The sequence below is a fragment of the Papio anubis genome, chromosome 8, assembly GCF_008728515.1.
Source record: "Papio anubis isolate 15944 chromosome 8, Panubis1.0, whole genome shotgun sequence".
Taxonomy (NCBI): Eukaryota; Metazoa; Chordata; class Mammalia; order Primates; family Cercopithecidae; genus Papio; species Papio anubis.
Genome location: NC_044983.1, coordinates 67,994,248 through 68,018,577, shown reverse-complemented (window position 1 = coordinate 68,018,577; position 24,330 = coordinate 67,994,248). Strand labels below are relative to the sequence as shown.

At 37.0% G+C, this 24,330-nt stretch overlaps 1 pseudogene; it reads right to left on the bottom strand.

The window, feature by feature from the left end:
• Positions 1 to 10,340: 10,340 nt before the first annotated feature.
• Positions 10,341 to 13,204, bottom strand: LOC110743962 (annotated as a pseudogene).
• Positions 13,205 to 24,330: the final 11,126 nt, after the last annotated feature.

Genomic DNA, 24,330 nt, shown 5'->3' with positions numbered 1-24,330 from the left:
TACTTAATAGTTGTGTGACCTGGGAAAATTTATATTCCTTTGTTTTAACTGCTTTGAATTTGAGTTTTCCTCTTCATAACATTGAAATAGCAACACATATCACCTTGTGTCACTGTGCTGACTTGATGTTAGGTTGGATTTTTAAAAAAATTTTATTTATTTATTTGAAATGGAGTCTCACTCACTCTGTGGTCCAGGCTGGAGTGCAGTGGCTCCATCTCTGCTCACTGCAACCTCTGCCTCCTGGGTTCAAGTGATTCTTTTGCCTCAGCCTCCCAAGTAGCTGAAACTACAGGTGCTGGCCACCACATCTGGCTGATTTTTGTATTTTTAGTAGAGATGGCGTTTTGCCATGTTGGCCAGGTTGGTCTCGAACTTCTCCTCTCAAGTCATCTGCCCGCCCTGGCCTCCCAAAGTGCTGGGATCACAAGCTTGAGCCACTGCACTTGGCCAGGCTGGATATCTTAAGGCATTTTTCTCCTTGCATTTTTTCTTACCTTTTCTTCTTTCTTCCTTCTCCCCTTTTCAAGTGGCTGGCTCCCTTGACTTACTTCTGTCAGGGATTGGGGAAGGTGTGAAGCAAAAGTAGCCTAGAACTCTATCTGGATTCATCCTTCCAAAAGCAAAACTCATAGGAGAATGTACAGGCTGTGCATAGGGAGGAGAAGGAAGAAAGGAATAGATAAGAAAAGAACCTGGAAAACTTGGCAGGAGAAGGATTTCCCTCAGTTTACACAAATAAACCTGTGATTGCCAGAGGGGCAGACAGAGGTCTATGAATTCTGAAAGCAGGAGGTATTCATGCAACTTTCTGGCTGCATCCAGAGAGAAAGCAAAACTCCAGAGAGGGGAGTGCCTGCATGGTGAGTACAAGCTAAGGAGACCACAGAAAACTTCGCAATGGCACCTGTGTCCCATGTATGGCCTGGGAGCAGCTGAGCACTATGGGACTTGAGAAGCCCTACAGGTAGGGAGGATGTGAAATTCAGTCGGACCTGTGAGGATACATTATCAGCGCACAACAGTCCTCCTACTCTGTTTTTTTGTATGATCCTAGGCAGTAGTACAACTCTGGGGTTGGTGAGGAGACTGTGAGATCTGGTGAGGAGTGAGTGACTGACACTAAGGTTCCTGCCAGCCAGGGATGGGCATTAAAACAAAATTTACATTGATTAATTAAAAATAAAGATATATTTCTTGCATTCTTGACTATGTGGAATGAGACTCATACCATATGTAAAATAGTGCTATCTCAAGTTTGGAGAAGATGCTCAGTTAATATTAGTTGTCATTATTTATCAATTAGCATTCAGTTAATATTAGCTGTCATTGTTTATCAATTAGCATTAATAACTCTAAAAAGGATAATGTAAAAACACACAAACACACAAAATAATTTTCTTATATCTTCTTAACTCCCACTAAAAGACTCTATTCCATGGGAACCAAGTGTGAATATGCTGCATGTATTTTCTTTGAACTCACAGTGGGAACTCATTTTTCATTGTAATATTTAGCTGCTTGTCAGAATGGTTGAGATATGATTTAATGTCCTGGGGGAGGCAGAAGAGGATCAGTAGACAAATATGACTGTATAATTTGGATTTAAAAGACTTACTCTTATTTAACTGAATAACTTACTCTTATTTAACTGAATTAACAAGGCCTTAACACATTCATCCAAGGGCTCTCTGACGGTTTAGGTTCTGCTCTTGGTATTTAACTCTGTTGACAGTAGTGGTGGGACTCTTAAATGGGTAAATTGCACCATTTTGTGCAGATGATGATTTTGACTAGTTTGGTGAATGTAGTATTGAATTGAGATTCAAAACCAAGGAATTTGAGTCTTGGTTGTGAACTTTGAGCTCTGTTACCTAGGATGAGCACAGGAGTTAGAGCTGGAGAGGAACACTGGAGATGCCTTGAGTTTCCAGCAATGGCTGTTATGCATTTTAACCTATTTTTCTTGACCTTCTTCATGAATAGCTTCCTGTCTGGCATTTACCCTTTCAATCTTCAGAAGTCTTTGAGTTCAGAGATCTGTCTGGAAAGAGTATATTATGTTACTAAAATAACAGTAGCTTTTCATCCAGGCAAGGAAGGCAATGATCATTTTTCAATTCGAATTCTTCTAACATTTGCCTGGTTCTATTATTCTGAGCTAAGAATTCTGTCTTTCATGCTAAGTGTGGAAAATATGGGCAAAAGGGTTAAAGAGGTAGAGGTCATCTTTGACCTTTCTCCAGCAATTATGCCTTGTGCCCAGTCCCAACCTCCAGGGGTCCAGGGGATTCAGGATGACTTTGGTTGTTCATGTGAGTCCTTCAATACAGGGTTGCACCGTATGCCTTGGTGACCATATATTTGGTTTGCCTGGAACAGTCTCACTCTGCTTGTAAAATTTTCCCTGCACTACCTTCTAATTTTAATATTTCTTTAATATTTAGAAATATTATTATTTCTAAATTTAATATATCTTTTGCTATCCAAGATGGCAATTTTACTAATCTGATCAATCATTATTATTGCTGCTAATAATAAACACTCATGTCATCGATTATAAACATCCTGCCTTCATGATAATAGATGAATTTGCCTCTCTTAGGTTAATATGTCCATAGCATATCGAGTCTGCAGATAATGCCGCCTATCTATGGTTCTTAACTGGCAGTTATACCTAAGGAAAGCGTGAAAACGTGGGGCAGCATTTTTGGCTATCCCAGCGAGGGGGAGATGTGCTACTGGTCGTTAATGCCCCAGAGTCCAAGGTTTCTAAATGTTCTGATAACAATGCCACACGAAGAAGTACTGGAATGTCTAATCCAAAGAGTAGCTCTGATAAGAACACCTCAAGTCATGTAGGATGGAATGGGATTGATGGACAAGCCAGGAGGTAAGATAAGATGGAAACTTATGGAAAAGCCAATAAGTTTCTCTCATCTTCCTTGAATGACCATAAAATTTCAGCCCAAACCTGGGAAAGTGAAGGCAAACTTTTTACCTCTAAGTCACAGACATGAGGGGGAATCACTTTCTCTTGGTTCCCCTCAATCGAACAAAAATCTTAACTTTTTGAGGTCACCCTGTGAAGCAGACTGCTTGAAACCAACAAGGACAGTGAAAACTTTTAAAGATTTTCTCAATTCCACTTGACAAATTCATTAGCCTAGAAGTGGAAGAAATCTAAATGATAGAGTATAGTGGTTAAAGGCACAGGTTTTTGAGTGAGCCACGAGGGTTCAAATTCCAGCTCCACCATTTACTATGTGATCCTGTTCAATCTACTTAAATTCTGTGTTCTATCTTCCCACATATAAAACAGAGAATGAAAAAGACAAATAGTGCTTTTGTATTATTTTTAAAAATAGGTTTGAACTTGCAAGCCCCCTGATGAGATCCCAAAGACCCCCAGGGATCCCTGACTACATGAACTAAGCCATAAGATTGTGAGAACACCTTACTAAGCCATAAGATTGTGACTAAGGATTAAATGAAGATAATAGATGATAAGGATTTGCATACCTGTGCATAATAGAATTTCAGTAAAATGTTAACTATTCAATTTAGTTACTGTTAGTCACAAAGACTCTTACAATGCTGAGGTAAAACTGTACCCTAATGATACTGGACATGATGAGCTATGGCTCAGAAATTTACAAGCATGCCAGGTCAATGACGTTTCTCCTGTATTTCCTGCTGTGACGTGGCCTGCAAAATATACAGATGTTGAATTTTCAAGACTATCATTTCATCTCTTTGGTATTCTTTGCATTTTTGTATTTGATGAGTTAACATTTATTTTTCATTTCAAGCATAATTTATACCCATTGTAGAAAGTTTGGAAATTGGAAATGCAAAAAGAATACCACGTTCAAGAAAGAGACCACAGTGAACATTCTGATGTGTTTTTGCCTAGTCTATTCTTTGTATGCAAGCGCATGTACCTTAACAGGACTGCTTATAAAGTACAAAAATAAATTTTGTTTGCACAGTGAATTTATGTATTTGAATTAGCAAGGTTTTCAAACTAAACATGTATTTGAATTTATCACAGTTTTAATCAATAGTTCTATTCCTGATTTCAAAACTTGTTAGAATGGCTTAGGTTTGTCATGTCTTGCTTGGTTCATCAGGAAGATGGAGTAGTTTGCCTTTGGTCCCACATGTGGACCCAAGTTGCTTCTATGGAGTCAAGGAGATATTAGCAGCCATGGAATGAAAGGTGATGAAACTGCCTCCAGTGAAACCTGACATAAAGGTCGTTAAATTATTATAATAGATTAATTATAGAAATTCACAACAAAAATTTGTTTAGGCTTCCACATATTTAACAATATTCTCCTAAACATTTAACAATAGTTTTTATTGTCTAAAGCTTCTAAATATATACAGTTGACTCTTGAATAATATGAGGGTTAGGGGCACTTACCACCACACAGTCAAAAATCTGTGTATAACTTTTTTCACCCCCAAAATTTACTACTAATAGCCTATCATTGACTTGAAGCCTTATTAATAACATAAACAGTTGATAAACATATATTTTGTACGTTATATGTATATATATTGTTTTTTATAATCAAGCAAGAGAAAAAAGAAAATGTTATTAAGAAAATCATAAGGAAGAGAAAATATATTTACTATTCATTTATAACATTAACAGTAAATGAATACATATTTTGTATGTTATATGCATTCTTTACTGTATTTTTTTTTAGGGCTCTTTATCTTTCACAGGGGAAAACTTGTCAGGAAGTGATTTGATTGTGTGTTGCCCCAAGAGACATACTGAGATCACTACCCATTGTTAAGGCTCTCAGATTGGTTTGAGTACCTACATTGGAGCTACTGAGAGTTAGTGACCTACCGTCAATCCCCCAGCTCAGGCAGAAGCCGGAAGACTGCTTAATTGTTAGTAGTGTTTTGAGAGAGGGGAGGTTGAATCATCTACAGTTTTATCCAATTTAAAAATAACCAGAAAATCTGGTTGGGGTGGTGCACACCTATAACCCAGCCACTTGGTAGGCTGAGGAGAGAGGATCGCTTGAGCCCAAGAGTTCGAGTCCAGCCTGGACAACATAGCAAGGCCTTGTCTAGTTTTTTTAAAAAATGGCAAGAAGGAAAGAGCTCAACCTATTGGGGGGAAAAAAAGAGAAGGCAATTCTTAGAACCAAATTCTAAATGCAACTTAGTATAGCAAGCAAGCAGGGGAAGCATAGAGCCATTTGTTCAACTTCCAGAAAGAGTTACTCCCTCTATTCACCTCTTTAAAAAATCTTGAAGGGATACCAAGTCTAACACAAGGAAGTTAAGTCATTGCACGAAATATTCTGTCTATTTCCTTTTCTGGTGTGGGCCACTTAGAGGAAGCAGCTACTATCAATGATGTCAATGATGTGCTGTATTCTTAAAATAAAGTAGGTGCAATAAGAAAGACAATGCTACTAAGAACATAATAAGGAAAAGATATTTATTATTTGTTAAGTGGAAGTGGATAATCATAAGGGTCTTCATCTTCATGTTCACATTGAGTAGGCTGAGGAGGAGGAGGAAGAGGAGAGATTGATCTTGCTGTCTTGGGGGCAGCACATAAGTAGTAGTCTCACACAGTCCAACCTGTGTGGTTCACAGTTCATCTGTATATTTTTGTAGCAAGCTATTTTTTACAGTTAATGTTTACTACAGATTCAGGGACTCGGTCGTATAGGCCTTGCAGGCTGTTCTAAGAGGTTTGAAAATTATTCTATGTGGGATGAAGAGGCACCGATGGGTTTTAAGGCAGAGAGTTATAGAATCTAGTATTTTAGCAAACAATCTGGGTAGAGTATGGATTACAGAGGAACAGAAATAGAGCACAGAGATCAAGGCTGCTGTTGATTTAGTGCATGTGTGTTGATGTAGCTTGGGTATGGTGGAGCCAGCAGATATACAGAGAAGTGGATGGAGTTGAGCTGTGCTTTGAAGATAGAACAGACAAGACATAGTAATAGATTGCTGGTGGTATATGAAGGAGTGAGAGAAGCAAGAATAGGTCTTAAGTTTCCAGTTTATGCAACTGATGAATGGAGACATCATTTATAGGATGGAAAATATGGAAGGAGAAATATATTGCAAGGAAAGGTCAGGATTTCAGTTTTGGACATGCTATTCTCACTATCTTGATTCTCACTATCTTGATATCCCATCTCCTCATGGATGTGGCCCTACATGGGGCACGCCCTAGTTAGTGCTGGTAGGAAACATGTTTCCAGGTAGCTGAATGCGAATGAATTCACAGTGTGGTATGTATGTCTGGTGGCCAGTAAAATGCTGGAAGACATTTACCATATTGAGATTATTTCTGTTTTAAATGGAGAGACATAGTTTAAGAAAATTTATTGGTTCACACATCTGAAAAGTTCAGGAGTGCTTCAGGCACAGCTGTATATGCAAGTGTCCAAATGGTGTACTCTCTCTCTGTTTCTCTCTCTGTTTCTCTCTCTCTGTTTCTCTCTCTCTCTCTCTCTCTCTCTCTCTCTGTCTGTCTCTTGTCTCCATTCCTGTCTCCACCTCTTTTTCTTCTGTATTGCTTCATTCTCAGGCTCTTTCTGCCTGATAAGATGACTGTTAGCTTCAGGTTCACACAGACTTCATAGCTCCCAATCTCCCATATCTCCTGAAATATACAAGCCTCTGCCCTCGGGCCCACGTGTCCTGTGCCAATCATGTCTAATTACTATAGGAATGGAGGAGTTCTTCTAACAGCCTGGATCACATGTTCAATCCTGGGCAGGGCAGGGCTGCCTCTACTAGAACCACAAGAAATATGCTCTGCAAAGAAGAAAGTGGTTGTGTTCCTAACAGAGGGAGGACTATCAGGCTGGCTAAAACCTAGTCAATGGAAAGAAATGATGACTTTGTTTTCAAAATTGTTTTCTGCATTTCTTCTTTTTGGCAGGAATTGCATTGCCAGACTGATTGTCTATTAAAGCTAGATAATGACACATCTTTACCTTCTGTATGTACAAGAATGTTTACATTTCTATTTGTAGAAGGCATGCATCCACACCATTCAGAGGTAGTATCTTGTAGTCAAGCTACAAATGCAAAGGAATTGTGGAAACAAATTCAAAAAATAATAATAATCTGGAGGGGAAGTGGGAGGTAGATTGAAGAATATAGATGAAATAAGAAGGTAGAAATAATTAGTGGAGCTGGGTTATGAATAAATAATGGTTTTTCTATACTGTCCCTTTTTATTTGTATATGTTTGAGTTTTTCCTTAATAAAGGGTAAAAAAAATTAAATGGTAGGGATTGTTGGTGAGTAATAGGCAGAACACATCAGTTTTTTAATGACAACTGGAAATTATTGTTTCCTGTTTCAAGTCATTCTTCCTAAACTCCTGAAATAGCATTATGCCACAGGCTTGGGAATCTGCACTAAAAATCATAGCCTATAATTAACTGATTACCTGGGTCAAAAGCCAGGAAAAGTTAAAAAAAAAAAAAAAGAAAACTGCAAATAACCTTAGAATATTCTCAGTAGGTTTCTCTATAACATGTTAATGTGCATGTAAGTTGCCATAATGGAAATGTCATATGTTAGACCTATCTGCTCTTTGTCTAGAATTTTGACCCACTGAGTCCAGGATTACAGTCTTTTAAAAAGGAGACAAAAATTTCAAATGGAATGTGTTAAGCTATTAGGTTTAATATCTTGAGAACACTAAAAATTCCTTTTTTAAAAATAGGATAGTCTGTACTGTGAGTTCCAACCATGGAGTTGAAAAGAGAGAGTAAAAAAGAAGAAAAGAAAAATCAAAGACCAACATCTACTCATCCACTGCAGTCCCTGTGCAGTCCTGAAGGTGACAGAATTTTCCATAGACACTTTATTTAGCTTAAGCCTTTTAATCCTCTCTAGCATATGAGTGAACAATACCAACATCTAGTAAGGAATTCTATAAAGTTCATAGCTCTTGACCTTGGTTTATAGAGTTAAGTAAATAAATTTACTAGGAGCTAAGCAAGAATAACCTAAGTCTCTCTCTGATATTACTCACCTTCATACCTTACATATCTACATTTTTGTATTATATCTAGTGATCACACTTAGGTCCTCTGGGATGAGTTTATTGTTTTTGTTTCACTGAAAATGACTGAAGACACAAGAGTTTTAACATATTTTGGTTTTTAATAAGGCTACAGGCAGTTTATTTCCATTTTTACTTAATATGTCACCTCACTAACTTGGCTATGGTATATAAGTGTTGTGAGGGTGTGTAGGCTAAAATAGCAACACACTCACATGGTAAAATAGTGTCTAGCTTGTTACAAACATGCTATCTACTTTATTTGAATGATTTTCCCTCAATGAATGTTTCTGTTAATCTGACTTAGTCTGTATAAAAATATTATGAAAAAGGGAGTATGAAGTATGATTTATTTCACCTGTCCCCTTGCTTGTATGAACTTAAGGAAAAGGAAAGTCAGAAAATGTCCTCTGAGGGTAAAGTGTTGGCCAGATGGCTGACCTCTATAGTCATTCTTAGTTCTGCCATATTGATTGGAAACACCACCTTAGAGAAAAAGGATCTAAGGCTTTTGTCATTACTATCTTATTTCCTTTGTCCTTTGTTTTTGCTTGGTAATTGATATGGTTGGTATACCAAGAGGAACTTTTGAGCACCGGGCACAGATTTTCACATCCAAAAATAAACAAATAAAGAGATTCCAGCCAATTCAACTGAGTGCAGAAGCTCACTACAGTCAAGTGGGATTTAGCCACACAATGGATATGTGTTAAGTTGATAAATGTGTCCTTGCACTGATGCATTTGCTTCTGTGCTACATTTGGCACTAAATACAAACCCTTTCCAACTCAGTAATTTCAATTCCTTCCATTAAACTCTACATGTTCATCTCTTTTGTTTTTCTGACCATCTGTCATCAGAGTTACCATAAAATTTGAAAATATCTTTGCTAAACTGAACAAATCACTTTTTTCATGAATCAACAAGATACCTTTTTTCAATGACCCAAATCCTCTAGAACAAGAGAAAAAAATTAGTTTCTTTCTTCCTTTGAAACTAGTAGTAAATTAGTAGGTGAATTGAGGCCACACATTTTTAAAACATCACTGATTTTCACCATTTTATAGGTGTAGAGTTCTTCTTAGAGCTATTTAAAACATATTAAATAAATTATAGTTCATTTTGTTGCTCGAAGGATTTTAGGTTCAATATTGTACCAAGTAGTCCATAGTCTAAGCCTCTAATGCAAAATCTTATACATTGTAGACACTAAAAAACAATTTCTCAAATAAATTTAAAAATTGAATATTGTCTATTTTGTTGAATTACAAATAATGCTTTAAATGCCTAACACAGGACTGGCATACAGTAGGCATCCAATACATGCTAGGTAAAATTGACATGCATATTGAACAATAATGTGGTTTGGCTGTGTCCCCACTCAAATCTCATCTTGAACTGTAGTTCCCATAATAACCATGTGTCATGGAAGGACCCAATGGGAGGTAATTTAATCATGGTGGTGGTTACCTCTATGCTGTTCTTGTGATAGTGAGTGCATTCTCATGAGATCTGATGGTTTTATAATGGACTTTCCCCACCGTGCTTCACTCTGCACTTCTCCTTCCTGCCACCATGTATTTGCTTCCCTTTATGCCATGATTGTAAGTTTCCTGAAGCCTCTCCAGCCATGCTGAACTGTGGGTCAATTAAACCTCTTTCCTTTATAAATTACCCAGTCTCAGATACGCCTTTATTAGCAGCATGAGAATGGACTAATACAAACAACCAGATATAATAGATGTAAATAAATGACATTATTTATAAATGCATTGAATCAAAAACTTTTTATTAAGAACCTATTCTTTCCAAAAAATGGTTCAGTACTAGAGAAAATAGAGGTGCAGTCCCTGATGCAGCAGATTTTACATGCTGTGGGACAATAGATATTAACCCAATAATTACTCTTAAGATTGAGTGATGGGAAAGTACTTTGAGAAAGAAACCTGGTTGTGTGAAAGAATATAACAAAGAAATATTCTGTGTACTGGAGTTGGACAAAAGCTCAGGAAGACTTTCCTGTAGAATTGATTAAGCTGAGACCCAAAAGAGAAGCAGAAAAGATAACTGGAATGAAAGTTGGGGGTTTGGAAAAAGAATAGTGTGTCTGACATGATTCTGAACAGTTAGAAAAGGCCAAATTATGTAGATCCTTGCAATAAAGCTACTTAATGATTTTGAGTGGTGATGCTAGAGGTGTAGTAGGGTGGTACACATGTGAAGCATAATTAAATTTTATTTAAATTGGTAATCTGATTACAGAATTGAGAAGTCAAATGAACGGAAGAGACTTACATGATTAAAACAAAACAGTGACCTCTCCGAGTTGAGTTGAAGACAGGGGAGTGCTGGAGCCCACACATGTACTTGGACGACCAGACTGTGTGCATCTCTTCCTGATGCTGCATTCAGTGACATCACATTGGTAGTTTGAAATCAACCATAATGGAGGTATTTATGGAAATCGGCAAATGTTACAAATGAAAACTTTTCTTCCCTGGAAAACCAGTTGTTAAACATTCACCAGCACATCACTGATTGAAGAGGAAGGAAGATGATTGGGTCAGGGGAAGTGAAGGTGGCTAAGGATGGTAGGGTAATTTGATATGCTCAGTAAATGACCCATGCCTTTCAAACTTAATAGTTCCAGCCATCTATGAATCTTCCATGGTTCAGTAACTTTATAATGACAGCAATACATCCTTGTTGCAAGTGCCTACTGTGTGCCAGCAATGTACTGGTGTTCTTCCTAGGCACCTTATGCAATTTTAGCAACTTTATTAGTTGAGAATTATCATGCAAATCTTACATGGGACAATTCTGAGATCAAGATGTTTCAATGACTGCTCAAAATCAATAATTATTGAGGAAGAGGATTTGAAGTCAAGGCTTTCTTCTTCAAAAGTCCAAGTTTTTCTTACATTCCGCCTCTCTCTTTTTGTCCCTGCCTTCACTCCTACATGCACAAAAGTGCTTTTTTTTTTTCCTCCACCACTTTAGATTCCATAGCTCAAAATATCATTGCCACCAGGAACCAAGATATCAAAATTAGAATAAATAAAATCACAAAAGGAGTTTGAAAATATCAGATAACATGGTGCTATGGTTGGAATGTCTGTGTCCCCTTCAACATTCATATGTTGAAACCTAAGGCCCATTGTGATAGTATTGAGAGGTGGGGCCTTTGGGGAAGTGATTGAGTCATGAGAGTTTTGCCCCCATGAATGTGATTAGGTGCTATTATAAAGAGGCTTAAAGCCCTTTCTGCCCTTCTGCCTTCCATCATGTGAGGACACAGTGCTTGTTTCTTCCAGAGGACATAGCAACAAGGCACCATGCTGAATAAAGAGACCAGGCCCTCATCAGAAACCAAACCTACTGGTGCCTTGATCTTAGATTCCCAGCCTCTAGAACTGTGAGGAAATTTATTTTTGTTATTTATAAATTACCCAGTCTCTAGTGTTTGTTACAGCAGCACAAAGAGACTAAGTAAGACACACAGTAAAAATAGTGCTGAGACCCCTGAAAGAAATAAATAAAGTAGAGCAGGATAGGAAAGTAAGAACTTACTAGAGGGGCTAAACTTTTATCTAGATGTTGAAGACAGCAACAAAGTAAAAAAAAGTTCTACCCCTGCACTTTTGTTATGCAGGGCAATGAATTCTCTTCACTGCATCAGAATTAAAAATGTTTGCTCATCTAAGGCCACCACTAAGAAAAAGAAAAGCAAGCCATAGACTGGAAGAAAATATTTACAGAGACTCGTATTCAGAACATACATTAAGAACTCCTGTACCTCAAATAGTAGAAAGACACATACTCTATTGAAAACTGGGCAAAATACTTGAATAGGTATTTCATAAAGGAAGATGTATGAATCATTAATAAGCACCTGACAAAGGTCTTATCATCATCAATCATTAGGGAAATACAAATTAAAAGTGCAATAAGATACAGCTATATACAATAGAATAGAAAAATTAAAAAGATGAACAACACAGCATTAACTTCCTATAGCAGCCATTAAAAAGTACCAGAAATTGTACTTTTTTGTGTAAATTCATTGCTAGCCTTCTTTGGACTTATGTTTGATTCTATCTTAGATTTACATGAGGTTTTAATTTTTTTGATTCCTTCAGAATTATTTAAATCAGTTTTATTTTCAGAACACTTTTGATTAGCTTTCTTGGTTTCTTTCTTTTTCTCCTCAACTAGATTTTTAAAATCTATTTCTTTTTTAGTCTGGGTTTTTTTTTCTTCTTTATTTTCTTTTGTTTCAACACTTAGCTATCTTCATTAGAGAGATTGGAATAAGAATCTGAAAGGTCATAAAAACTTTTCAAATCCTCTGTAGTGCTATGGTTAATGGGGCGCCCTCTTTTATCCACAGCATAGTTCAACTTGAACTTCTTGTCATGAAACATAGCTCCAAATCGCTTGTGAATTTTGGCTTTTCGATCCTCTTCTGGCATTTCCCAAAATCTTGGGTCGTTTGCAACCCGTCTAAACTGCTGGTCACTCATTATTTCTTGTTTGGAAGACATTTTTAATTTTTAATCTTGCTGAACAAATGCTTGAAGAAACCAAGTACATCTGGAGTTAAACAGCAGACATTTATTGTCTCACAGTTCTGGAGTCTAGAAGTCTGAGATCAAGGTGTCAGCAAGGTCAGTTCCTTCTGAGACTGTGAGGGAGTTTATGCCGGCTTCTGGGGGTTTGCTGGCAATCTTTGGTCCTCCTTGGCTTGTGAATATATCACCCTAATCTCTGGCTTCATGTTCATGTCATTCTCCCTATGTGTTTATCTGTCTCTATGCCCAAATTTTCCCTTTTTATAAGGACAAAGTCATATTGTATTAGGCCCACTCTAGTGACCTCATCTTATCTAATTACTTCTGCAATGGACGTGTTTCCTAATAAGGTCACATTTTGAGCTATTGGAGGTCAGAACGTCAACATATTGTTGCAGACTGACACAATTCAACCCATAAAAACACCAAATGTTAGTAAGTATATGACACAATCAGAACTTTTTTATGTTGTTTGGTGGGAATATAAAATGGTACAGCCAGGCATAGTGGCTCGTGCCTATAATCCCAGCACTTTAGGAGGCCAAGGCAGGTGGATCACCTGAGGTCAGGAGTTCAAGACCAGCCTGGTCAACATGGCGAAACCTTGTCTCTACTAAAAATCCAAAACTTAGCTGGAAATGTTGGCATGAACCTGTAGTCCCAGTTACTTGGGAGGCTGAGGTAGGAGAATAACTTGAACCCAGGAAGTGGAGATTGCAATGAGCCAAGATTCTGCCACTGCATTCCAGCCTGGGTGACAGAGGGAGACTCCATCTTAATATAATATAATTAATATAATATATAACCACTTTGGAAAATATTTTGACAATTCCTTACAAAATTGAATATTCACCTACCTTACGACCCAGCAACTCCACTCGTAGCTATTTGCCCAGTGGTTTGCTGGATAAATACAAGCTTGTATGAACTGATTGTAATGTTTTTTGAATTTTATTTTTATTCAAGGGAAAAAATTTATTCCTACACAAAGCCTTATAGAATAGCATCCATAGTAATCTCATTCATAATATCCCCCAAACAGAAACAACCCAATTAGCCAAATATCCAATTATTCAACAAGTAAATGAGTTCTCAAGTTGTATACCCATATAATGAAATGCTATTCAACAATATAAAGGAACAACATTTACTATAAAATAAATTATATAAACTTATTTTAAAATAAATTATATAAAAAACAAAAGAAATAAATACTCAAAACATCACTTTCTAAATATTTTACCACGTTTTACTACTATCTATGCTCTCAAGGCTATATATACCTATTTTATTTGTATGGTGGAAATGTTGTATAATAGTGTGCTAGTGTACATTTCTTCCCAACTTTGCTTTGAGATAAATCAGGTTGATGACTAGAAATTGGTTATAGTGTGAATATTTACACAAGAGGAATTGGCAAAATTTACACATTAGGCCTGGATATATTGTCTGGTTGATTGCCTAAACTTGAGAAAGTGAAGAATGTCGATAATGCAGAATAAACTTAAAAGTGTGTTATATTTAAAATAGAAAACATAAAACGTTTAGGAAAAATCAGAGATGAAAATCTTTGGGACCTAAGACAGGGTGAAGATTTCTTGCACCTGACACCAAAAGCACCATAAATAAAAGGAAAATTTGATAAATTGGACCCCATCAAACTTAAAAGCTTCTGCTCTGTAAAAGTCCCTGCTAGCCAGGCACGGTGGCTCATGCTACTTTGGGAGGCTGAAGCAGGTGGATCATGAGATCAGGAGTTTGAGACCAGCCTGGCCAAGATGGTGAAACCTTCTCTACTAAAATACAAAAATCAGCTAGGCACTGTGGCAGTCACCTGTAATCCCAGCTGCTTGGGAGGCTAAGGTAAGAGAATCGCTTGAACCCAGGAGATGGAGGTTGCAGTGAGCTGAGGTTGTGCCACTGTACTCTAGCCTGGGTGACAGAGCAAGACTCCATCTATAAATAAATAAATAAATAAATACCCTGCTAAGAAGACAAAAAGACAAATTACAGACTGGGGGAAAAAATTGCAAACCACATATTTGACAGAAGCACTTGTATCTAGAATAATATCTAGAATTCTCCAAAGTCAACAGTAAAAAAGCTAAACAATCCAATTTGAAAACAGGCAAAATACATGAATAGACATCTCACCAAAGAGAATATACAGATGGTAATTAAGCACATGAAAAGATGCTCAATATCATTAGTCATTAGGGAAATACAAACCAAAACCATAAGAAAGTATCAGCACAAACCCATCAGCACAGCCAAAAAAAAAAAAAAATGATAATACCAAATATTGGTAAGGATGATGAGAAACTAGATCATTCACATGTTCTCATGGGAATGTAAAATGGTACAGCCATTCTAGAAAATAGTTTGGCAGTTTCTTTTAAAACAAGCAAATATGTGTACTATTCTAACCAGCAATTACACTGTTAGTATTTATTAAGAGATATGAAAACTATGTTCACACAAAAACCTGTGCAGGAATGTTCATAGCAGCTTTATTCATGATAGCCCCAAACTCAAAACAACCCAAATGTCTTTCAACGGGTGAATGGTTAAACCAACTGTGGTACCCCATGTATTGTGGAATACTATTCAGTAATCAGCAGGTATGAACTATTAGAAATATGCAACAACTTGGGTAGGCCTTACAAGAATTATGTTGATTTTAAAAAGCCAGTTTTGAAAGGTTATATCATGACCGGGATGTAATGAAATTATAGAATGGATCACACATTCCTGGTTGCCAGGAGTTACTACCTGGGGGCCAAGAAGGGGACAGGTATGACTATGAAGGAATAACATGGGCATATTTGTGGTGATGGAACAGTTTTGCATCTTGGTGGCGGAAGTTTTATGAAGCTACACATGATAAAATTACACACACATGAGTGTCTATAACTGGTGAAATCTGAATAAGCTCTGTGAATTGTAACAATGTCAATTTCCTGGTTTTTATATTCTCCTATGGTTATGTAAGGTGTTAACAGTGGAGGTGGAGAAGTGAAGGGTGTATAGGACCTCTGCATATAATTTTTTACTTTTGTGAATCTCTAATCATTTTGAAATAAACTTTTATTTTTAAAAGTATGTATACTCTATAGCTGTCACATTGTGAATAACAGAAAAAGTGATCAAATCATAGATGTATTGCAACTATCATTGGCTTAGGATTTAAGAATTTGGCAAGAATCAGTGAAAGCATTATTTGAGAATTAATTGGCTAAATGAACATTACAATAAAGAACATGATGTATTTTAGTTGTTTAAAGTGGTATGCTACATACATCTTTTATATCAGTAAAATTCATACTCAACTTCTATATATATAATTGTGTATACATGTGATTTTTAAAAGAGGGAGGGAGAAGGATCAGAAACCTTGCATATGTAACCACAAAGCAACACATACAAGGAATAGTGCCATTTTTGTCCTTGTCAGAGCAGGTCTGTTACATTGAGAAGTATCCTGCATTTATAAATGGACTAAGAGATGAGTATACTGGCTTTGTGTCCAGGATGTGTGGTCTTCCTATTTAAAGATTATGGTGCTTCAAGGACTCCAGAACAGGTAAGCCAATACTAACTCTATTAATATAGGGCTTTCACATCAGCAGTAGAGGGTGAACTTAAAATAAAGTAGTTAGAATTCAATTGCCTTTAGAGAACACACATATATTTTTTTGTTAGCACTTAGCATAAACACGAAATTACATTTCTTTTACACCAGGGATTTTAACTATAATACTGAAATAATGTGGCAAACTAAACTACTGTGTCAAAAAATAGTTTTGAAGTTGTTGATTTTTATGCAATTGAACAATGATCATCATCACAAAAAGGTCACCTTGACATTAGGGCTTCTATTGACCATTTTCACCACGTTAACTTGAGGCATTACATAGACAGCTCAGGTGTTTAAAAATGACCAGCGTATGTAGCTGGATGTAGTTGCTAATGGCTACAATTCTAACTACTCAAGAGGCTGAGGTGGGAGGATTGCTTGAGGCCATGAGTTTTAGACCAGCTTGGGCAACATAGGGAGACACTGTCTCTAAAACAAACAAACAAACAAACAAACAAACAAACAAACAAAATTTAATGACCAGATCCAAAGAGTTGTAAAGCTAGTAATTTATCACATGTATATCAAGAACATCAAGGGGCATAGGAAAAAAAGCTCACATTAGAGTTGGATGTTTAAGGTTCCCAGAGGATGTCAAAAATTACTTTTAAAAATCTTTTTAAAAGAACCCCAAAATCTTTTACAGGATTCTTATGTAACTAAAGGCACTAGTTTCAGTATTTCTCAGGTTTTTCTAAGATTCTTTGGAGGAGAGGGAGAAAGGAGTCATCCCTTTGATATAAGTTGCTTTATTTTAAACAGTCACAATATGCTGTTATGACCCTTAACAGATTTCTCAAAGGCAAAGATTGTTGGAGTGACATGATAAAACTAAACCCATAATAAGTCGGAACAAAGATACTATTTCCTCCTAATACTATGAGCAACCTTGTTTCTTTTGGTAACTTGAGATTCTTGGAAAAGACTAATCAAATGGTAGCACTGCCTCAGCTCAGCTATTAAACATGATGGTGCTAGAATAAATTAATAATTTATTGACTGAGTCCTTTGGGGATGGGGAGCATTGCAAATAAACGAACTGGAATATAACACCAGGAGATGCTTTTCACTCATGCCATTTTCCCTCTGACTTGGTTTTTTCTCCACTATCTGCAAACCTGTTAAAAAAAACTCCAAAATCCAATTTTTTTATACATCTTTCAGAAAATGAAACTGAGAATGATTGTAATCTTAGGAGATGGCTGAATGTTTTCAGAAGGATTTCCTTTTGCCCATCATTGGTGTGCCAGCTTTGGGTTTTCTGCTGCAACCTGCAGATCAAAGGGGGTGATTGGAGAGGTCTTGCTTTCCTAATGTTTCTAGCAGTGGAAGCATTTGACAATTTGGGTGTTTTTTTGTTTGTTTGTTTGTTTGTTTTTTAAATTTCTTTTCCTTTTGAATTGCTTCTGTGTAACGTCACATGATTTTGAATACAAATCTCCAAATCTCCACTTGTAGGAATAGTTTCAAAAGTAAGGCTTTAGGTCCAAGGGGAAAAAAAGGGGGCCATCTTTGGGGGTGTATTATGCTGAATGAAGGCCCTAAACATTGCTTATGTATTCATAAGCACGTTCATAATAAAGTACCATGATGTTGTAAACAATAATCGGTGACAACACTGTGCATATGAGACTGGAAGAATAGTTAGACTAAAAGGGAGAGAGTTTTGATTTATACAGAAATATTCTGGTGGTTATCACCGGTAAAGGCAAATGAAATACAGCAAAAAAGTGTATTTTGTTTTAATGGACTTTTGTAAAATATTTTTAAAAGCTCATTTGAATTTGTGTTAGTGCTCCTTGAAAACTTCAAGAAACTTGACAGATGGAGATCTTAATAAAATTAAATTTTAGCCAGTTTTGAAATGACAATACCAAATATTTTACAAAATTATTACCTGTCTTTCTGTAGAATGCAACTTCGCAGTACCCGAGATTAAAGAAAAAAATGGGAAAATGTGCCTCACAGAGAACTGAAACACTGTAAATCATCTAATCTTAGAATTCTTAAAATTGGAAATCCGAAACTTACGAAGGATTTGTAGCTGTGCTCGGGAAATAGCTTAAAAATATGTATTTACAGCTGTATTACTCATGAAAGATGTGTACAGCAAATAACCTGCTATCATTGCAGCTTTGTCATTTGAGCATTGTAATAAATAAATTTCAAGTTCAACCAAACTAAAGAATAATACAATGAATTTTTTAAAATAGCCATGCCACAGCCCAAGAAGTGTATTTTAAATATCACAACCAATGCTCTGTTTTCAATGGTGTGTTTCATTCATCTATCTATTCGTTCATGTGGTCAGTCAGTCAGTCATCATGTAGTATGTTGAGCCTCTCCTATATGAGAAGATCTATGCTGGTCAGAGACAATACAATAGTGGGGAGGTTGGGCATGGTTTCTGTCTGCATGAAGTTTACATTCTGGTGAGGGAGCAAACAATCAGCATACCATTTAGAAAATCAAACAGAAAAAAAAACTTGTCATAGTAATTCATCTAGGAGCTAATGCTTTGAGAAAGCATCTCAGAGCTAATGCTTTGAGAAAGAGACTAAAAGAAGAAAACCTATTTTTGGCAGCATGATCAGAGACGGCCTCTCTGAGAGACCTGAGGGACATGTAAGGTGAAACTGAAAGTGGAGGAGGAGTAGGGAATCACTCCAAAGGGAGAAAAGTATACATAGGAATGAGGAGCGAGCAGGTTGAAACATCTCTCCAAATATATTTGGTTGGGAAAGGGTGCAGCAACCATGGCAGTTGCTGGAGATGAAGATGTAGTCAACAAAGGTTTGACCCCAGCTTCCTCTCCAGCAGGAAGTTTCTTTGCTTTTAGGAAGGAGATGCTAGAACATATAAATATGCTGATGAGAATTATCCTATAGAACAAAATGGATAGATGATGCAAGAAAATGGGAATATAATTGTGGGCTGGGGAATCTCTTCAGGCAGTAAGAATAATTGCAGACATACAAAGCTTGAGGGGAGAAGAACATCCCCTGGGAAAGATGCAGGTGTGACCTGTGCAGCTCCAGTGGAAAGAAGGGGAGTGGGTTTGTGTCTGACAGTTTCTTTTTGCTCTGAAGTATGAGGGGAGGTCATCCGCTGTCAATGAGAGTGGAGGGGGCTATAGACAACAAATGAGAGAAGTGTATAACCACTCGGAGCCTCCCAAAGAATGAGATGATATTATCACAGCCATTCTTTAATGCACTAGTTCAAGATTGAATGCTTAATAAGCCTCTAACTGCTTCAAAGATATCTTCCTGTAGGTCTTGGTTGCTCACTTGTCAGTGAATTCAACATAGGAATTATGTCACGTTTCTTGATTGTAGTGAAGCCCTAAGTCTCTCTCTTGTACTGGGGAGTTAAACTGGAATCAAAGAGACATAGGTCATTTGTAATAAAATTTGTTGCTAAGAAATTATAACTGCTGGTAACATCACAACTCTTCACACCCACTCCAACCAAGAGGGGCTGCCATTATCTTCCTAAAGGCTCTTAGAGAGAGCCGTGCTGAGGGGCACCAGAAAAGAGAAAGCAATTTTAGGAACCCCCCAATCCTTTTCTTAGGGGAAGGGTTAGAGCAGAAAAAGGGTCATGGAAAATGGACTTGACTGTTCTAGAAAGATGTCTGAGCTTCCCCCAGACTTAGGAGATGAAGGAAGCCAGGTATCTCCCTAGGACTCAGGCCTCCACATGAGAAATACCACAGAATGCTGGCTCTGTGGTCAGAGGGGAGGATAGGCACAAGGGAACCTTAAGGGTTTCCTGAAGTGGGTGGTGGGGACCGGAGAATGACCACAGTGGCCTGAGGCCAATGTAACAGTACCAAAGAAGGTGGTGCCATAGACCCAGGCCTTGGTGTTCAGACACCATGTAATTCTGAGATTTCCATATGGTCTCAGAGAGGAAAGAAAAGAGCCTCCAAATTGACATTGAATACATTTCCATCCTGCCCTAAGTGAAGGGTTGGGGGAGCAAGGGACATTGGAAGGGTTTAAATTTTAAGAAACAATTGTGAATGTTCTGCTTCTGATTAGTATGTAGAAAGCTGCAGGATACTGTCATCACCCTTGAACAGTGAGAAAAATCTGGACAGTGCACAAAATTGTAACTTTTCCTGAGCCTATGAGGGAGCTGAGTAGGTAGGGCATCCAGGTACGCTGAATTCCAAAGAGTGACAACTCCTCCAAGGAGAGATGGGGTGCCTTTGGCAGAGCATGGGAGGAAGAGAAAGACGTAAATAGCTGAAATGTTAGTCAGTTTTTAAAGGCAGAGTGTAGGCTACCCTGGCAGGTAAGAATCTGGGGAAGCCACGACACTAGGCAAGTCTGTGCTCCTCCACAAGGTCTGTGCCATGGGCCCCCATGGTTCCCTCTTGGAAGCAGTTTTAGTTATCTTTTGCAGTGTAACAAGTCCTAAAACTTAGCATCTTTAAACACCAAATGCTTAGTATCTGTTTCTGTGAGTCAGGAATCTGGGCATGACTTCTCCAGTTTCTCCGATTCAGCCTCTCACAGGCTGCAGTCAAGCCATCAGTTGGAGCTCCCGGAATGTCAAGGCTCAGCCTAGGTAGGATCTTGTTTCAAGCTCACCCACGTGGTTTTTGGTAAGATTCACTTTCTCCTGGGTTGCTGGACTGAAAGCCTCAGTTCCTCACAGAGAGAGAGAGAGAGAGAGAGAGAGAGAGAGAGAGCATATCACTGTCTTTTATAACCTAATTTCCCAAGCAATGACCTGTCACATTTGCCATATTCTTTTCCTTAGAATGAAGTAACTCACACCCAAGATGAGGGGGTTACACAGAATAAAACACACACATACACACACCCATAGGTACATGAATTTGAGTCAAACTGCTGAAAACCAAAAATACAGAAAATACTTCGTAGGCAGCCAGAGGAGAAAAGAAACATAGAGAAACCAAGATAAGAATTAAAGCAGACTTATCCTCATAAACTATACAAGTCAGCACTTCATACCTAGTGACAATATCCTTCAAAAATAAGGCAAAATACTTTTTCAGACAAACAAAAGCTGAGAAAATACATTGTTGGGAGGCAGGAGGAGGGAGAGCATCATTACAAAGAGCTAACACATGCGGGGCTTAATGCCTAGGTGATGGGTTGATAGGTGCAGCAAACCACCATGGTACATATTTACCTATGTAACAAGCCTACGTGTCCTGCACATGTATCCCAGAACTTAAAATAAAATATAATTTAAAAATTTTAAAAAGAAAATACATTGTCAGCAGACATGCACCATAGGAAATGTTAAATGAACTTTTTCAGGCAGACACAGTATGATAACAGATGAAAATTTTAGTCAATATATGGAAAAATGAAGAGTGCCATAAATGGTTAAAATGGTGTCATACAGAAAAGAAACTTTCTTAACATTAAACTTTTGAAGGGATAGTTTAGTATTTAAAGCAAAATAGTAATAAATGCATTGTGAGTTTAAAACACAGGTAGACGTTTCCATAGCCATTCACCATTCACCATTTAAATGTTGTTTCAGCATTCAAAAGTCAATATAACTCACCAATTTGACAGCTTATAAAAGTAAAACTACATGCTTTGCTTAATAGATAGAGAAAAATAATTTGATAAGATTTAACACCCATTCATCATAAAAATTCTCACTAAACCAGAAATAGAAGGAAACTTCTAGAATCTGATAAGGATCATCCATGAAAAACCAACAGCTAACATTAGACTGATGATGGAAGTCTAAATGCTTTTCCTCTAAGATAAGGAAGAGGCAAGACTATCTACTCTCATCACCTCTATTCAACATCGTATTGGAGGTCCTATTCAGTGAAGTAAGGCAACAAAAAACCAAAAGAGACGCAGATTGAAAGTAAAAAATGTTGTCTTTATTTGCACATTTAATCCATATATAAACAGAAATAATCCAAAATATCTACAAAAATATAAACATCTATTGTTTTTCCATATAGTAGTAACAAACAATCAGAAATTTAAAATGCACACCATTTATAATAGCATTAAACCAGGAAATATTTAGGGAGACAGCTGACAAAATATGTGTGAGACACAAATTATTTGTAAAAATAAAACATGGCTCATTAAATATACCATATTCACATGTTATAAAATTTAAAATTGTAAATATGTCAATTCTTCTCCAGTTGATCTATAGATTTTTATATGTTTGTATAATCCTAATTAAAATACTAGCAGCTCCTTTTCTGGAAATTGACAAGCTCATCTTATTCACATGGAAAATCAAAAGACCTAAAATAGCCAAAATTTCTGAAAAAGATTAAACAAAGTTTGGGAACCCACATCACCTGATTTCAAAACTTACCATAAAGCTTTAGTAATTAAGACAATGGAAAAACATATTGATCCATAAAACTAAATAGAATTTCAAGATAAACTTATACATATATAGACAATTGACTTTCAATAAAGATGCCCAGGTAATTCAATGAGGGAAAGAGTAGCCTTATTGAGAAAATGATGCTTGAATGATTTGACATCCATATGAAAAATAACTCATGCCTCATGCCACATGCAAAATATTGCTCAAAATTGATCACAATCTTGAATGTAAACCATGAAGCCATAAAACATCTAGAAGAAAATATAGAAGATCTTCCCAGGTGAGAACACTGGCTTTTTGAGATTGAGGATCTTGCTGAAGTATACGCAGGTACTAAGTGGAGGAGCTGTGATTCAATCCAACAGTTTGACTCCATAGTCCTACTTCACTTTTAAACTCCTTCCCCAAACTTCCCAGTGTTTTAGTTATTGCTAGGTAAGGCGTCTTCTGGTGCCAGAAACATGAAGTTCTCTTGTGGATGGCCTCTCTTCTTCATTCCATTAATGCTGTTTTGGTTCATCCCTTCTTTAATCTACTGTGCCTCTCTCTTAACCTGCTTCCAGTGCATTGTAAAAAAAGTGACTGGGTTACTTTTCTAAATAAGCAATATTAATCACAACACTTAACTGCCTAAAATTCTCTGTTAGCTTGTTATTATAAAATATAAATACAAATCCACACCTATAGCATTCAGGGACTTTCACTTGTAGTCATATTTCCTGCCATGCTCCCCACACTTCTCTCTTTTTACTATCTACTCTCATGCCTGCCATGCTAGGCTTCCAACCTATCTCTTGGGAAGACAGACCCTTTGTTCAGACTTTCTTCTGCTTGAAATATATCTTCAATTTTGCCTCTTTGTGTCTGTTAGGATCGCTTTCAGCTACAGGTAACAGGAAACGCGATCACAGTGTTGAATACAAGGTTGGACTTAAGATCCTAGGAATTAGAAAGCCTAGATTATTTTCAATTATGCAAAAATAATAGTTAACAGCAAGTGACAATTATTAGGTGCCCAACACTCTCTTAAGTACTTTAAATCCTAAAACAAGCTCATGATAGAGGTACTTTTATCATTCCCATTTTACAAATGAGAAACCTGGGACACAGAGAGGTTAGGTGAGTTGACCGTGGTCACACATTTAACAAGCAGAAGAACTAGTCCAGCTCCAGAGTTGGTGTTTTTAACCATTATGGTGTAATCTGCAGAAAGCTATTTAACTTCTCTGAGCTTTAGGTTTTACTCACAGCATATATCCAGCTGTGGGGAACCAGGATGAAATCCTTCAGGATCATCAATAAATCCTTCCCTGCAGAAATATGTGTCATCATAAAACCATAAACCTTTATACTCTTGTAATCCAACTTGTAAACCCATGCAATCAATCACCTAAATTATTAACCAATAAATATTTGCTGAGTACTTAACAGGCAACAAACAATAAGAATATGGTGATGAGCACAACAGAACTACTTGAAGAAGTGAATATTAAGGAAATTATTTTACAATTGCATAACTGAAAATGATAATAATAGTTTGAAAGAAATATTTGTGATGAATTGAGAGTATAATGGGAGTTACAAATTTAGATGGATTTATGTGATCAATCATGAGGAAATATATGTAATGGCACATGACTGAAAGCAAATCTTGAATAATTAATTGATAATTAGCTCAAATGGCATTG